The sequence below is a fragment of the Salmo trutta genome, unplaced genomic scaffold (genome assembly GCF_901001165.1).
Source record: "Salmo trutta unplaced genomic scaffold, fSalTru1.1, whole genome shotgun sequence".
Taxonomy (NCBI): Eukaryota; Metazoa; Chordata; class Actinopteri; order Salmoniformes; family Salmonidae; genus Salmo; species Salmo trutta.
Window position 1 is genome coordinate 52,634 of NW_021822970.1, and position 10,068 is coordinate 62,701.

A 10,068-nucleotide genomic window follows, 5' to 3' on the forward strand; every position below is an offset into this window, starting at 1 on the left:
GATTAATGGCGCCTTGGGATTTCACCCCAACTCTGACGTCATCCCATTGAAGTTGACATTTAAAACGATCGGGAGGTCCAAAGAATCCCAGATAGCACTAACCATTGAAAAAAAAAAATAAACATCTCCTGCCCCATCCAATCCCACCATTTGAATCCCAAAGATAATTAGTAAAAATCCAAATAACTTCAGAGATCTTCATTGTAAAGGGTTTAAACTGTTTCCCATGCTTGTTCAAGGAACCATAAACAATTAATGAACACACACCTGTGGAACGGTTGTTAAGACACTAACAGCTTACAGACGGTAGGCAATTAAGGTCTTAGTTATGAAAACTTAGGACACTAAAGAGGCTTGTCTACTGACTCTGGAAAAACACCAGAAGAAAGATGCCCAGGGTCCCTGCTCATCTGCGTGAATGTGCCTTACGCATGCTGCAAGGAGGCCTGAGGACTGCAGATGTGGCCAGGGCAATAAATTGCAATGTCCGTACTGTGAGACGCCTAAGACAGCGCTTACAGGGAGACCGGACGGACGGCTGATCGTCCTCGCAGTGGAAGACCACGTGTAACAATACCTGCACAGGATCGGTACATCCGAACATCACACCTGCGGGACAGGTACAGGATGGCAACAACAGCCTGAGTTACACCAGGAATGCACAATCCCTCCATCAGTGCTCAGACCGTCCACAATAGGCTGAGAGGCTGGACTGAGGGCTAGTGGGCGGGGTTATATCCTTCCTGTTTGGCCCTGTCCGGGGGTATCATCGGATGGGGCCACAGTGTCTTCTGATCCCTCCTGTCTCAACCTCCAGTATTTATGCTGCAGTAGTTTATGTGTCGGGGGGCTAGGGTCAGTCTGTTACATCTGGAGTATTTCTCTTGTCTTATCCGGTGTCCTGTGTGAATTTAAATATGCTCTCTCTAATTCTCTCTTTCTCTCTTTCTTTCTTTCTCTTGGAGGACCTGAGCCCTAGACCATGCCTCAGGACTACCTGGCATGATGACTCCTTGCTGTCCCCAGTCCACCTGGCCGTGCTGCTGCTCCAGTTTCAACTGTTCTGCCTGCGGCTATGGAACCCTGACCTGTTCACCGGACGTGCTTGTTGCACCCTCGACAACTACTATGATTATTATTATTTGACCATGCTGGTCATTTATGAACATTTTAACATCTTGACCATGTTCTGTTATAATATCCACCTGGCACAGCCAGAAGAGGAATGGCCACCCCTCATAGCCTGGTTCCTCTCTAGGTTTCTTCCTAGGTTTTGGCCTTTCTAGGGAGTTTTTCCTAGGGAGTTTTTCCTAGCCACCGTGCTTCTTTCACATGCATTGCTTGCTGTTTGGGGTTTTAGGCTGGGTTTCTGTACAGCACTTTGAGATATCAGCTGATGTACGAAGGGCTATATAAATACATTTGATTTGAATTTGATTGTAGGCCTGTTGTAAGGCAGGTCCTCACCAGACATCACCGGCAACAACGTCGCCTATGGGCACAAACCCACTGTTGCTAGACCAGACAGGACTGGCAAAAAGTGCTCTCACACGAGTCGCGGTTTTGTCTCACCAGGGGTGATGGTCGGATTCGCGTTTATCTTCGAAGGAATGAGCGCTACACCAAGGCCTGTACTCTGGAGCGGGATCAATTTGGAGGTGGAGGGTCCATCATGGTCTGGGTCGGTGTGTCACAGCATCATCGGACTGAGCTTGTCGTCATTGCAGGCAATCTCAACGCTGTGCGTTACAGGGAAGACCTCCTCCCTCATGTGGTACCCTTCCTTGCAGGCTCATCCTGACATGACCCTCCATCATGACAATGCCACCAGCCATACTGCTCGTTCTGTGCGTGATTTCCTGCAAGACAGGAATGTCAGTGTTCTGCCATGGCCAGCGAAGAGCCCGGATCTCAATCCCATTGAGCCTGTCTGGGACCTGTTGGATCAGAGGGTGAGGGCGAGAGCCACCCCCCCCCCCCCCCTAGAAATGTCTGGGAACTTGCAGGTGCCTTGGTGGAAGAGTGGGGTAACATCTCACAGCAAGAACTGGCAAAGTCCATGAGAAGATGCACTGCAGTACTTAATACAGCTGGTGGCCACACCAGATACTGTTACTTTTGACCCCCCCTTTGTTCAGGGTCACATTCAATCTGTTAAGTCACATTTGTGGAACTTGTTGAGTTTGTCTCAATTGCTGAATCTTGTGTTCATACAAATATTACACATGTTAAGTTCGCTGAAAATAAACGCAGTTGACAGTGAGAGGACGTTTCTTTTTTTGCTGAGTTTAATTGGTACCTTCTCATGCATTGCCTTTGGTATCTGCATTACAATGTCAACATTCAAATATGTTTTTTAAACCCACTTAAGGAAAATAATGAACAGATACAGCCTTGGTGTGAGTGTTTATTACATTTCATTTATCCATAATCAATTAATATGCCTAACCCTTTGGGTTATTACATAGCATTGCTTGTCAAAATACATCTCCATTGTTCAATGCACTCCTTGAATACATACATATGCATTTGTATATTCACATATGCATTATTATGCACAACCAACCTGCATAAAAATATACATGAAAAATGACACCTTCATTCTCTTAGTCCTTTTCCCATATTTGAAGTCTAAAAATAACTTAATTTAAAAAACATGCTGTTCTCCCACTTTCAATAAATTAGAAAGTAAAATACATTACCAAAAATGGTTTAGATGATCTTCCAAAATATTAATTTAAAAAAAGGTACAATAAACTACCTTTTTGTTTTATTTTCAGGCATCTCATAGGTCAGTTTTATTGTGGTGTTAAATAAAATAAAAACACACGTTTGCATTGTCTGCAAAGTCCCTGGTTTGGCAGCAGCCACTGGGTCCTGTGAGACGACGGGCACGGAGCAGGATGACAATTTGGGCCAGGGGGCTGTACAGGAGGGTGCAACGTCACAGAAGGTTCACTATAGAAATGTACTGTGTAAAACAGATAGGATTGTCTGCCATTTTGAATAGGAAATCATGTCAGCTCTGTTTAGTACATTGGTCTCCAACATTCCAGACCTTTTGCTTCAATGAATACACCCTAGTCTTCTTCTCCTCGGTCTTCGTCCTATATGGCTACGGCACGTTCCATCAATTCCTCACATCACATCTGCTCTCTTGTCCCTCACTTTGTTCCTTAGTTTAGTCCTGGCTTTGAATGCCGCTGAGTTGAACAGATGCTGTGAGAGGAAAATAAATCAACAGGTTAGACTTACACCCTTCAAAATAAAGAATGACAATATGGAGGGCAGTCTTGTGAAGACTAGGCAAACTCATAACATTTCATGGTACTGCTAAATCAAAACGGACCAGTACATTTTGTTTAACCGACATGCATTTACACTGAACAAAAATAAACGCAACATGTAAAATGTTGGTCCCATGTTTCATGAGCTGAAATAAAAAATCCCAGACATTTCCATTTGCACAAAAAGCTTATTTCTCTCAAATTCTGTGCAATTTATTATTATTTTTTTACATCCCTGTTAGTGAGCCCTTCTCCTTTGCAGAAATAATCTTTCTACCTGACCGGTGTGGCATATAAAGAAACTGATTAAACAGCATGATCATTACGCAGGTGCACCTTGTGCTAGGGACAATAAAAGGCCACTTTAACCTGTTGGGGCTAGGGGGCAGTATTTGCACGGCCGGATAAAAAACGTACCCGATTTAAACTGGTTACTACTCTTGCCCAGAAACGAGAATATGCATATAATTAGTAGATTTGGATAGAAAACTCTAAAGTTTCTAAAACTGTTTGAATGGTGTCTGTGAGTATAACAGAACTCATATGGCAGGCCAAAACCTGAGAAGATTCCATACAGGAAGTGCCCTGTCTGACAATTGTTCTCCTTCTGTGGCATCTCTATCAAAAATACAGCATCTCTGCTGTAACGAGACATTTTCTAAGGCTTCCATTGGCTCTCAGAAGGCACCAGAAAGTGTAATGGGGTGTCTGCAGTCTCTGGGCGAAGTACAGCAGCTCTGTTTGTGAGTGGTCAGGCTGGGAACAGTGAGACTGAGAAGCGGGTTCATGAGAATTCTCAATTTTTTTCTTTCAGCCTTTGAATGAATACAACGTCACCCGGTTGGAATATTATCGCTATTTTACGAGAAAAATAGCATAAACATTGATTTTAAACAGCGTTTGACATGCTTCTAAGTACGGTAATGGAATATTTTGCTTTTTTTTTGTCACGAAATGTGCTCGCGCATCACCCTTCGGATACTGACCTGAACGCACGAACAAAACGGAGCTATTTGAATATAACTATGGATTATTTGGAACAAAAACAACACTTGTTGAAGTAGAAGTCCTGGGAGTGCATTCTGACGAAGAACAGCAAAGGTAATCCAATTTTTCTTATAGTAAATCTGAGTTTGGTGAGGGCCAAACTTGGTGGGTGTCAAATTAGCTAGCCGTGATGGCCGGGCTATGTACTCAGGATATTGCAAAATGTGCTTTCGCCGAAAAGCTATTTTAAAATCTGACACCGCGATTGCATAAAGGAGTTCTGTATCTATAATTCTTAAAATAATTATGTATTTTGTGAACTTTAATCGTGAGTAATTTAGTAAATTCACTGGAAGTTTGCGATGGGTATGCTAGTTCTGAACATCACATGCTAATGTAAAAAGCTGTTTTTTGATATAAATATGAACTTGATTGAACAAAACATGAATGTATTGTATAACATAATGTCCTAGGAGTGTCATCTAATGAAGATCAAAGGTTAGTGCTGCATTTAGCTGTGGTTTTGGTTTTTGTGACATATATGCTTGCTTTGAAAATGGCTGTGTGATTATTTTGGCAGGGTACTCTCCTGACATAATCTAATGTTTTGCTTTCGCTGTAAAGCCTTTTTGAAATCGGACAATGTGGTTAGATTAACGAGAGTCTTGTCTTTAAAATGGTGTAAAATAGTCATATGTTTGAGAAATTGAAGTTATAGCATTTTTGAGGTATTTGTATTTCGCGCCACGCGATTCCACTGGCTGTTGACTAGGTGGGACGCAAACTGTTTTAGAGAATTTAGCAGTACGTCCGACCGGCCTCACAACTGCAGAGCACGTGTAACCACGCCAGCCCAGGGCGTCTTCATGTAGTGGATCGTCAATGAGGGGCTGCTAAGGAGTATTTCTGTCTGTAATAAAGTTATTTTGTGGGGAAAAACTCATTCTGATTGGCTAAGCCTGGCTCCCCAAAGGGTGGGCCTATGCCCTCCAAGGCCCACCCACTTGGCTGCACCCCTGCCCAGTCATGCGAAATCCATAGATTAGAGCCTAATGAAATGATTTTAATTGATTGATTTTCCTTATATGAACTGTAACTCAGTAAAATGTTTGAAATTGTTGCATGCTAAGTTGATATTTTTGTTCAGTATAATTAGACAGTGGAGATCTCACATGAAATGCACCATATGGTTGTTGAACAGGTTAAGTGGGTATTTGTCAGTGGTCGTGGTTTCATGACGAGGGGTTATGTGCCGGTGGGAGGTGTGTTTGGAGACAGTCATAGGCCATGGGGGTCACCTTCTCGAAACGAGAGATCTTGCTGGATTTGACAGACGAGTCCAGTATCAGGGGGGGTCCCAGGCCAAATATGTCCCTCAGCAGCGGGTTATACTAGAGAGACAAGACCAGGCACACCATTTAAAAACTAGCCATTTCCAACGGATAATTAAGAGGCAGCAAGCATCACAAACCTTCCAGAAAGATTGATTAGAACATGCTGGTTGCAGAGATAGTCTCTTTATAGCATAGATATCAACTATATCCTACCAACACAGTTATAGACCTAGATGTTTGTTCAAACCTGAAGATGGTGTCTCACTCCAGACTCCAGCACCTCTTGAAGGCGTCGTAGACCCTCCTGCGCATCCAGCTGTCGATGTAGATGCCCTCCACACCAAAGCGGATCTTCTCCTCGGAGAAGTCCTCGTTCTGCACGACATCGGGCAAAAAAGTCAATCAAAATCAACATTCCATATTTCTCTCAGTGACTGACCAACGGTCTCCAGTTACAGTGACTGGTCTGGTGTCATTTAAAAACCCTCGAGCAACGTTAGAACCTTGCACCGGTTAATGTTCAGGGTGAATCGTGGTTCCTCACCTCTATGTAATGTAGCACCTCTCTGAATATGGTGCGCTGTTTCCTCCTGTCGTTCTTGGCACGGTGCTTGTTCCCGTCGGTGGCCAGGCCCTTCAGGCACTCACACAGCGTGTCGCTGTCTTCAAACTCAAATTCCTACATAGAAAAACAAGGATCAGCAGGGATATTTCCCCCACTTCCTCTCCATGGGCTCTGCATTGCCTCCATATCGTGTTTGAGCTGCCGAGCGAGTACAACCAGGGCCTGTATTTACAAAGTGTCTGAGAACGTCGGTGCTGATCTCGGATCAGGTCCCCCCCATGTCCATGTAATCATATTCATTGTGGTCTAGAAGGCAAACGGATCCTAAATCAGCACTCCTACTCATATGCTTGATACATACAGCCCCTGGTTGTTCATTAGGCAAAACATACCCTGTCTATATCTCTTCCCAGTTCAACAAGCAAGGCTATGGTCTCCCCCACAGCTATCCTGTAGTTCACGTCGCTGCTCTCCAGGCAGGCCTGTAGCTTGGGTAGATGTCTGAGCACAAGAGGAGACCAGGACGTGAGCTGAGCAACGTGGCAGGTTATATATTCAGATCCCGGTTGTGTCTCATATAGCACCCTATTCCCCATGTAGTGGCCATACAGTACACTTCTTTAGTCAAATATGCAGTACAGGACTACGGCACTAAATGGGGAACGGGGGTGTCATTTAAGACCAGCCCCTGTGTGTCTGTGTGTGTCACTCACAGGTCCAGCAGCACATTAAGGCGGGAGGCGGGGCAGAGGGTGACGAGCAGGGCCCAGAAATGCAGGGCGGCGCTGTGGAGCCCTGGGGCACCGGCATTGGGGGTGGGCAGGGTGCCCTCGCGGTTGGGGTACGACATGGTGAATACACTCTCCAGGTGACTCATGGATTTCACCAAGTCCTGCCACAGAGGGAAAATGGAAAAAATAATGACAGAGACAAAAAGCGAGAGAGAAAGAGTTAACCATACATTCAGATTCAATTTCTGGATCTTGATTTTCCATACTATTTTCAATACTGATTTTCTCTTTTCCAGCTACAGAGAAATAGAATGAAAAGGATTTCTAGAGAACCTCACCTCTCCGTCTTCCGCAGCAGAAACGTAGCAGCACATACCCAGCGCTCGGGCACACTGCAAGAGGGATGAACAACTTAAAAAACGGCGACTTACAAGAATGCACTCTTAGTGGAAAAACTGCCGTCGACAACAGGAGTGTGACGAAGGCCAATGGTGACACTCACGCTCTGGCGGGCGGACACACTGGCACAGCCGTCAATCATGATGGCGCTGAGGACGGGCCGGAGGATCTTGAAACCCTCCTCACCCTCGTCCCCCCCGCCGAGCTGCACGCACAGCTGGGCGCACACTGTGGCCGCTGCAGCCTGCTCCTCTCCACCACCTGAGAGAGAAGAAAGGAGAGAAGGGACAGAAACAGAGTAGAGGGATGGAAAAGGTGGAGGGGTAAGATCCCTTTTACAAGCTCGACAAGAGAAGTCAGGCTATCGCGGACTTGGTCAATCAGAAGATCAACTGAATTCGTAGAGCCTAAATTCAGACTCGATGAAAGGGTCCATTCTGGATAGAAATAGTTACATTCAAGCCAAATAAAGGTACGGTAGAGTAATAGTCTAAGTCCTAATCATCTTTTCAAGTTTTGACTCAGGCCAGCGCCACCTAAAGTGATGTACGTTTGACTACATTTACCACCGTAATTCATAGACCCCAACCCACACACAGTGCTGTGGCGTCTCACCCTTGCGCAGGCTCCTCTCCAAGCAGTCGCTGACTGTGAGGCGTCTCTCTATCAGGAAGTCATAGAGCAGCTTGGAGGAAAAGGCCCCTCCCAGAGAATCTAGGGCTGCCAGGCGCGTCTTTGCACTGAGAGGGACGGAGGAAGGGCCACGTCAGTACGTCTCTACACAGCTCTGCCTAACGCTGTCGTTACGAGAGGACAACTCTTACACCGTTGTTGAAGTATTCGCACCACTTGAGTTTTTACAGAGTGGGATTAGAGTGGACTTGTCATTTGTTTTTTGTCAACGATCTACACAAAATACTCTCTCAATGGAAAATGTGCAAAATCAAATAAAATCTACATATCATGAAAAATAAAACACTAATATATCTTGATTAGATTAGTATGCAGTCAATACATGTTAGAATCACCTTGGCAGTGATTATAGCTGTGTCTTTCTGGGTAAGTCTAAGAGCTTTGCACACTTGGATTGTACAATATTTGCACATTAGCTTAAAATTCTTTAAGCTCTCAAGTTGTTTGTTGATCATGCTAGACCGCCATTTTCAAGTCTTGCCATCGATTTTCAAGCAGATTTAAGTCCAAACTGTAACTAGGCCACTCAAAAACATTCAATGTTGTCTTGGTAAGCACTCCAGTGTACATTTGGCCTTGTGTCCTTAGGTTACTGTCCTGTGGAAGGGTGAATTTGACTCCTGGTGTCTGTTGGAAAGCAACAAACCAGTTTTCCTCTAGAAATTTTGCCTGTGCCTAGCTCCATACCCATAACACCATGCAGCCACCACCATGCTGATGTGTTGTGTTGTGTTTTGCCCCAAACATAATGCTTTATGTGCAGGACAAAGTCAATTTTCCGTGCTACATTTTTGCAGTTTGACTTTAGTGTCTTATTGCAAACAGGATGCATGTTTTGTAATATTTTATTCTGTACAGGCTTCCTTCTTTCACTCTGTCAATTAGGTTAGTATTGTGGAGTAACTACAATGTTCTTGATCCATCCTCAGTTTTCTCCTATCATAGCCATTAACTGTTTTAAAGTCACCATTGGCCTCATGGTGAAATCCCTGAGAGGTTTCCTTCCTCTCCGGCAACTGAGTTAGGAAGAACACCTGTATCTTTGTAGTGAATGGCTATACAGTCAGACTGGTCTCTCTACTACCGCATGGCAAGCGGTACCGGAGTGCCAGTCTAGGACAAAAAGGCTTCTCAACAGTTTTTACCCCCAAGCCATAAGACTCCTGAACAGGTAACCAAATGGTTACCCAGACTATTTGCATTGTGTAAACATAATTCCACTTTGACATTACGGGATATTATTGTGTGTAGGCCAATGGCAAACAATGTAAATTAAATCAATTTTCGAATTCAGGCTTTAACGACAAAACGTGGAAAAAGTCAAGAGGTTTGAATACTTCTGAAGACACCCCATGTTCCTAATGTCCATTTAGGAAAGTACTAGCAACATCGGTGGCTTTCCTTTTTTGTGCAGTTAGAATGTGTACAATAAGTCCTTTCATAAAAACATTTGAAATCCTGTGAGACGCACCTTTTGTCCATCAGGTTATCTATGCATTGTTTCAGCTTGTCCTCTGTCTCCTCCTGGCAGTCTGTTCATCTACTGGTTCACCACCTCCCCCTGTGGTGGACAAGATAATGATGATGCTGTGTGTGTGTGTGTGTGTGTGTGTGTGTTGTGTGTGTGTGTGTGTGTGTGTGTGTGTGGTGTGTGTGTGTGTGTGTGTGTGCGCACCCACCAGTGGCCTCGTCCACGACTGAAGCGCTCTCGCTGGCGCTGCTGTAGTGACTGAGCACGTCAGACGCCAGCTCATCATCACTGGCACCTGACTCGCCCTTTACCCCATTCCTCCCGCCTACGAGAACGAGAGAAGGAATTGAGGACAGAGAGGAGAGGAAGTGAGAGCAGGACAGAGGGACCAGAGGGAGGGGGGGGGGAGAGAAGAAGAGTGAGCTCGAAGTGAACCTTGTCTCTGTCTGTGGCCTTAGCTGTTGGTGTCCGTCAGTAATGATATCCCAGGAACCGCTCCTTATAGAGAGCAGGGTCTATTCTGCCCACGGTGCTGACACGAGCACATCCACGTAGCTAAACTGGAAATGCTGTTCGTGTTGTTCTTGCGCCCAAGAAAGCG

The 10,068-nt window shown here is 44.9% G+C and overlaps 1 pseudogene; it reads right to left on the reverse strand.

Annotated features, from left to right (window-relative positions):
* Positions 1 to 2,389: 2,389 nt before the first annotated feature.
* On the reverse strand, positions 2,390 to 9,844 carry LOC115187819 (interferon-related developmental regulator 2-like; annotated as a pseudogene).
* Between the last annotated feature and the right edge of the window lie 224 nt (positions 9,845 to 10,068).